Below are 6,954 nucleotides of genomic sequence, written 5' to 3'. Positions count from 1 at the left end.
ACTTTTTATTATTCCTATCAATTTTATATTATCCCTAATTTGTGGTAAGAAATTATCAAAAGAAGGCACTCAACAGGGAAGGCTATGTAGCACCATCAAATGTGTGGAAAAATCAGAGGGCGCTAAATATCACCAAGGATGCCAATACGAGAACAAAAATCCTAAGGCGAACTATATCAAAAGTATTCGATTCACCAAGAATTCTATCGAGGGTCAAGTGACTGCGAGGAACGGTCGGAAAGCAAGAGACACGCTCGTCCTGGAAGTCAGGACATTCAACAAGGATATGCATGATTGTAAGACGGACAATGCAATTTGGACAATAAGGAGCAGGGCGGCACTCCATTAAGTGACCGTAGGTTAAGCGTGTATAGCCAATACGCAACGTCACCAGAGCCGTTTCCCATAGCCGGTTACGGTGGTAGGAGGAAGGCCATGGGAACACACTACTCTAAAGAGTACGCAGTTTGTTACCAACAACCCTGCCAATGGGCAAGGATGGAGGAATGAATAACTGGGTAAAAGTCGGAATCAGGAATACCTTTACAGGAGATGGGGCAAGAGCGGATAGCTTCCTTAGCAGCAGCATCCGCACGCTCATTTAAAGAGACACCAATATATATGGCTGGGAACACAGCAAAACTCAACTGACTTAAATTTACTGGAAATAAGAAACAGCCAATGTTGAATCTCGACGACAATCGGATGGACTGGATTAAAGGACCCTGGGACCATGAGGACACTACGAGAGTCAACTACAACAACAAAGGAGGATTAACAACGAGAAAGCAGAAGACGAAGAGCATAGAGAATAGAATAAAGTTCTGCTGTGAAGATGCTAGTCTTCAGTGGTAGGCAACACATATAAGTGTAGTTAGGAAAGACAACAGAGTATCCTACACCGTCTGCAGACATATACACATCGGTGAAGATGGAAATAGGGCGAAAGTGTGAAGAAAAGTGTTCAAGGAAAAGGCATTTCAGAACCGTAGGAGAGGTAAAAGCTTTAGTGATGTGGGTAAAGGATGTAAAAAATTTTGGAAGGGGGACTCTCCACGGGGGGCAAGTAAGGAAGGAACAATATGAGGAGAAATATTGCAAAAACAAACCGAAAGAGAATCCTGGAGGCGAGATAACCGGACAGAAAGAGGGAGATGGTAAAGAGGAACAGGAACTACAGGAGGGGTAAAAGTTAAAGCACGACAGAGGCGAGAGGAAGGATGTTGTAAGAACCGCGCAAGATAGCGAAGACAGAAGAAATCATGACGGTCTTGGAGAGATAAAAAGCCAGTGTCAACATACAAGACGAGGGCGGGAGTCGAACGAAAGGCACTAGAGCTGAGGCGCAACCCAGTATGGTGCAAAGTATCAAGACAGCGAAGAGTAGAAGGAGAAGCAGACGAGTAAGCAGGGCAACCATAATCGAGTTTAGACAGGACGAAAAAGGAATGTAAAGAGAGAAGCGTGCGCCCATCTGCTACCCAAGAAGTATGGGACAAAACCTTAAGGAGATTAAGGACCTTAGAGCATTCAACTCAGAGGTTGACCAAAGAGATTTGGGGCGACCAAGACAAACGAGTGTCAAAGATTTACCCAAAAAGCTTAGCGGAATCCTTGTACACAAGGGGACGACCGTAAAGTAACAAAGAGGGACGAAGAACGACATGCTCCCGAGTAAAAGTCACAGCACAAGTCTTAGACATAGAGAACTTGAAGCCATGATCGGTAGCCCAAGACAACACGGCATCAATCGCAGGTTAAAGTCGCCGTTGCAGGAGAAGCGAATCGTCACCCCGACAGCAAAGGGGTAAGATCGTCGACATAGAGAACAGAGAAGACGCCAGAAGGAAGGGAGGATATCATTGAGGGCAACTAGAAAAAGAGTAGTACTCAGAACACTACCATGGGGTACACCCTCGTATTGCCTAAAAGGGTCAGAGAGAGTGGCACCAAGCCTCACTCGAAAGGAACGACGAGAGAGGAAGCTTTGGAAGAAGATAGGGAGATTACCACGAAGGCCAGAAGAATGAAGTTGGGACAGAATGTGATATCTCCAGGCATTGTCGTAAGCCTTTTCTAGGTCAAAATGGACGGCAACAACAACGGAAGTCTTTGCACCAAAAGTAAAACAAATATAGACCTCCAAGTTCACCGAACATCTGTTGTGCTGCGGCATTTGTGAAAAAAAATTGAGAAGGGGAGAAGTGGTGATGGTGTTCTGAGAACCACATCAGCCGAACATTAACCATAGGTTCAAAGAGTTTGCACACACAACTCTTGAGGGCGGAAGACCTTAGAGGGATGTCCCGAGAGACCCTGGTCTCAGAACAGGGAGGACAACGGTATCGAGCCAGTTCTCAGGAACTGACGATGACTCCCAGACCCGATTATTCAGACTCAGTAAATACTGAGACGTGCACGGAGGGAGATGGCGAAGCATCGCATAATGAATGTCATTGGAGCCCGCCGCCGTAGAACCGCAGAGGGCCAGGGCAGACTGAAGTTCAGAGAGAGAGAGAGAGAGAAGGGATCGTTACAGGGAAGTCTGAGATGGGTGCAAAAATCTAAAGGATGAGATTCAAGAACAAGCTTACGAAGAAGGAAAGATTGTGAAAGATGTGAACCAGAGCTAACAGACGAAAACTGGGAACCCAGTTCGGTCGCGACCTGCAACAGGTCCTCCACAAGAGTTCCACAAAGGTGAATGACCGGCAAGACATCAGGAACGAATTTACCCCCTATCTTGCGCATACCCATCCAGATCTGTTGCAGAGGAGTTTCATACGTAATGGTGGAAACATAAGACTTCCAACACTCATGTTTAGCTTTACGGATGGCCCTACGGGCCCCGCACTCACCTGCCGAAACAAAAGAAAAGAATCAACCGTCTGCCATTGGCGGTGTCTCTTCCAGTCTGGACGCTTACAGCAGACAGCCCGAGCACAGTCCACCAGGGAACGCACTTCAGTGTGCCTCGAAAGGTAGAGCGAGGAATAGAGCGGAGGGCAGCGTCGAAAACGGTGTCATGAAAAAGGAGGAGGACGTGTGGGAGAGGCAGAATGGAGAAGTCAGAGAGAGAAGCACGGAGGGTAAATAGGTGCCAGTTAGCCTCGGGAAACCACCACCTAGGGAACGAGAGGGAAGGGTGAAGAGAGAAGCAGGAAACATGAATGGGGAAATGGTCACTGCCATAGAGGTCATCAAGAACCTTCATCACCACACAAAGGGCAGAGAGAGAGAGTACTGGGGAATCTGAGGCACCATGTCCAAACCTCCAGCACTTACTACAAAACCAAGGAGAGGGAATGTATTCCTGAACGGAGCATCTTGCACCAGCAAGAATAACAGAGGGCGGAAGTGTCCGACCATCAAAGGTAATCTTCACAACCCGAAGGGGCAGACGGCGATGGCCACGAGAGGGTTGAGTGAACGTTTCCGCCTTGAGAACAGATTGGCCTTGGGCCTCGAGGATATGTTTAATATCCTGGTGGCAGTCCTAGAGATTCCTAATACCGGTTGCAGCATGGAATGGGAGGAGAACAGTGCCAACACTGGCATTTAACGGAGCATTCTTGGAGACCCGAACTGGGTTGTCCCCTATGCAAGACAAAGCGTCCAAGCGGGTAGCTGCATCCCAAGAAGGAGCAGCAACAACACACATACCGAGATGGGTGGGGTTAAAAGTAACAGAGGCATCTACTGAATCAGCAAGGTGCCTATGGAGGGAGAAACCGTCAGGAGGAGTAGAATCTAAACGATGGAGGTCAAAGTACTTAGTCCACATAGCAGGACCAAACAAGGCATGGTAAAAATTAGTATTGGAAGGGAGCGTGCAAGAGCGGCCGTGGCAGTGAGAACCCCTAGAGTGGGAGAAAGAGGGGTCATAAGGCGCAGTAGTCACAATGAGCGATGGAGCCGTGCTAGGGGACGAGGTGGTCACAACAGGGGGCTTGGAACTCGAACCTACCACAGAAGAGGGAGGGGAGTGGGGGTGGTGGGGAGTAGTCCAGTCTGGGCCCAATGTAGCAGGGGCTACACTGAAAGCTACACTGTGCTGGAACAGAGCCAAGTCTTCCAGCACAGTCTGACTCAGGGGCCTGGTCGCCCACCCCATGAGCCTGGGTAAGAGAGGTCGTGTCGTCATCCATGCAGCAGTCGTTCTGAAAGTCTGGGGCCTGGAACTAAGGGATACCACCTACCAAGACCGCCAGGAAGACCGAGCGCGGGCCAGCGCAGGAAGGGTATGTCGTCCCCAGCGGTGCCCCTCCCCTTTTTTTACAGGGGAGTCCTCCTGCATCGTCCATTCTCCCACACGGGAGCAAAGACCTCAGTCCCCTAGCACCCCAGCCTGGACACCCAGCCATCCACTCAGGGTGGCCCCTCATGGGCGACTCTTCCAGCGGGTGGTCCGATGGCTCACAAGACCCCTACATAGTGCCCATCTCACATACAACACCCAAAGAGGGGCAGGAGAGTGGGCGAAGACAACCCTAACCGATCCCAGTTAGGTGTACGTGAGTCCCTCACCACGACAAGGCGACATCACGAAGGGGTTGTCGTTGTTGTTTAAGATTCGCTACTTGGAACAAAAAGTTCCAAGTAGCACGGGCTATGGTGAGCCCGTAACAACCTCGGAGGGTTAATTTGTGGTAAACCTTCTACAGCTGAACTGAAACAGCGGCAATGAGACTGTGTAACAGTTTACCACCCATAGTGACTCATAAACTACTGGAATCATCTCAAATCTTTCCAAATGTACTCTCTAGAAAGAAGACGTCAAATAATATATACATAAAAGGTACTGGTTAGGCCAGATTCCAAACTTACATGGTAAAATAACAACATACTGGAGTGAATAACATGGAAGGAAATACAGAACAGAACCAATGAAGAACATAAATGCCATAGGGACAATCAGAGAATACTGAATGAACATTAGAGATCCAAAGTTTTTCAACATCCTCCCAGCGAGTATAAGAAATATTACTGAAACAAAAGTGAATGTAGTCAAGAAAAGATGGATAGATTTCTTCAAGAACTGGTGAACCAACTGGGCTGTAGTGGATATGTAGGCCTGTGGCCCGCTCTAAGAAAAAGCCTATCACAAATCAAGCTCTCACAAATCAAGCTTGGCCCTGGGCCATGCGTGGGAGTAGAAGAACTCCCAGAACCCCATCCAGGTTCAGAGGAGCTTGGCTCAAAGACAGCCTGGACATTAGACCTTAACTAAGCCCTCTTTTCCTGTTTATTTTATATTTTTCAGTGCATGTAAATTTAATCTAATTTTATTCTAATTTATTAAGGGTTATCCACAAATGATACATATACACTGACAAGTTAAGATCATGCTTTAACAGGTTTTCTCCAGCAGCACTTAATTACTTGCCCAAGAATCAGCTGAAATTTTCTTAGGGTATTTGGAACGTTGTAAATGTTAACATAATATCACTCAAAGAAATAGGAAAGCTGTATGCTGGAAACCTAGAGAATGAAGGTATGGCCAATACTGCAATAACAGCTCTGGACATATCCAGGACTATGATGAAAATCGCAGTTTTTATATAGTAAAATTTTACAGATATATATATAAGGTACCATAGATCGCAAATAGAATACAATTAATACTCACAAAAATACAGAAGAATAACGTTTTCTTTAATATCATCTCGAATGAATGGCTCTTTTCCTTACTCACAAGATAAATGAGAAGTTCTCACCTCATTGAATGCATGATCTACTATAAAAAGATCAAACGACTTCCTCCTCTCATAAAGCTCCTTGACCAGAGTGTCTTTGTAAAAATCTCTAGCAATTGCTGGAAGCATGTCCACAAACATCTGAAAGGATCCTGTCGGGTCCTTCAAGTAATCAAACATGTTTACTTTGTCTTCTTTAAAGTGTGAAACACCGTGAGTGACCTCATGGATGTTGGGGTGATTGGACGATTTCGGACGGTTGGTCAACATCACAATCTAGAAAGAGGATGTGGTGCTGGAAGTTATGGTAAGGCGTAAGTTAATTGGCCAAGGCTGTGACAACAGTTCGGACTAAATACAACTGCTGGAATAATGAAACTGAATGTCATTGCCATTTATTGTATTAATAACACATATTTTCACCTTCAACTATTATTGTACATAAGAGGTCGATCCTCTATTTACTGTTGCTTCAACAATCAAAAACAGTGTAATTAAAAGTTCACAACTATTGTTGACGAAATTTCTCATTTTTATGCTTCAATAAAATTGAATAAGGTCTTACCTCGTGTCCACGGTCGGCCAGAGCCTCAGCGAGAGGCATGAAGACATTCCTGTGGCTCGTGGATGAGACGGGGAGGAGCATGAGGATCTTGTAGGCTCTCTCAGGGGGCGCCAACTCCCCCGCGGCGACCCCCGCCACAGCCGCCACCAACACGCACAACGGCGCCAACTTCATCTGTAGAGTAGAAATATGACAGTTATTGAATATGATATGAAATATGTAAAAAAAAAAAAATATGCCGTTAGCAGCAATACACACAATTGAGTAGAGATTGATAAATATTTTTTCTATTCCTGATGAGAACAGCTGACTGAGTCTCATATAGTCCACCACATGGCTAGAGTGCAATAACGGGCTCTCGATAATGATATTTAATAAGTACTTGTCTAATACATCTAGATCATTCATTCTGAGATTGTGTGTGTGTGTGCACGGGGGTGGGGAGGAAATGGAAATGGTGTGAGTGCAGGGAGGGAGGAGATGGAGATAGTGTGTGTGTGTGTGTTCAGGGATGGGGAAATGGAGATGGTGTGTGTGTGTCTGTGTGTGCAGGGGGGGGGGGAGAGATAGAGATGGTGGGTGTGCAGGGGGGGGGGTGAGGTGATGGAATAAGAACAAAGGCAACTGCAGAAGGCCTGTTGGCCCACACGAGGCAGCTCCTATTTATAACCACCCAATCCCACTCATATACTT

General features: G+C 46.4%; 1 pseudogene; it reads right to left on the bottom strand.

The window, feature by feature from the left end:
* The window catches only part of LOC123748661 (UDP-glycosyltransferase UGT5-like), a 124,184-nt pseudogene extending 117,749 nt beyond the window's left edge, over window positions 1-6,435 (bottom strand).
* Window positions 6,436-6,954: the final 519 nt, after the last annotated feature.

Source organism: Procambarus clarkii, chromosome 4 (genome assembly GCF_040958095.1).
Source record: "Procambarus clarkii isolate CNS0578487 chromosome 4, FALCON_Pclarkii_2.0, whole genome shotgun sequence".
In the NCBI taxonomy this organism is placed as follows: Eukaryota; Metazoa; Arthropoda; class Malacostraca; order Decapoda; family Cambaridae; genus Procambarus; species Procambarus clarkii.
The sequence above is the reverse complement of the archived record's forward strand: the minus strand, read 5'-3'. Positions and strand labels throughout refer to the sequence as shown.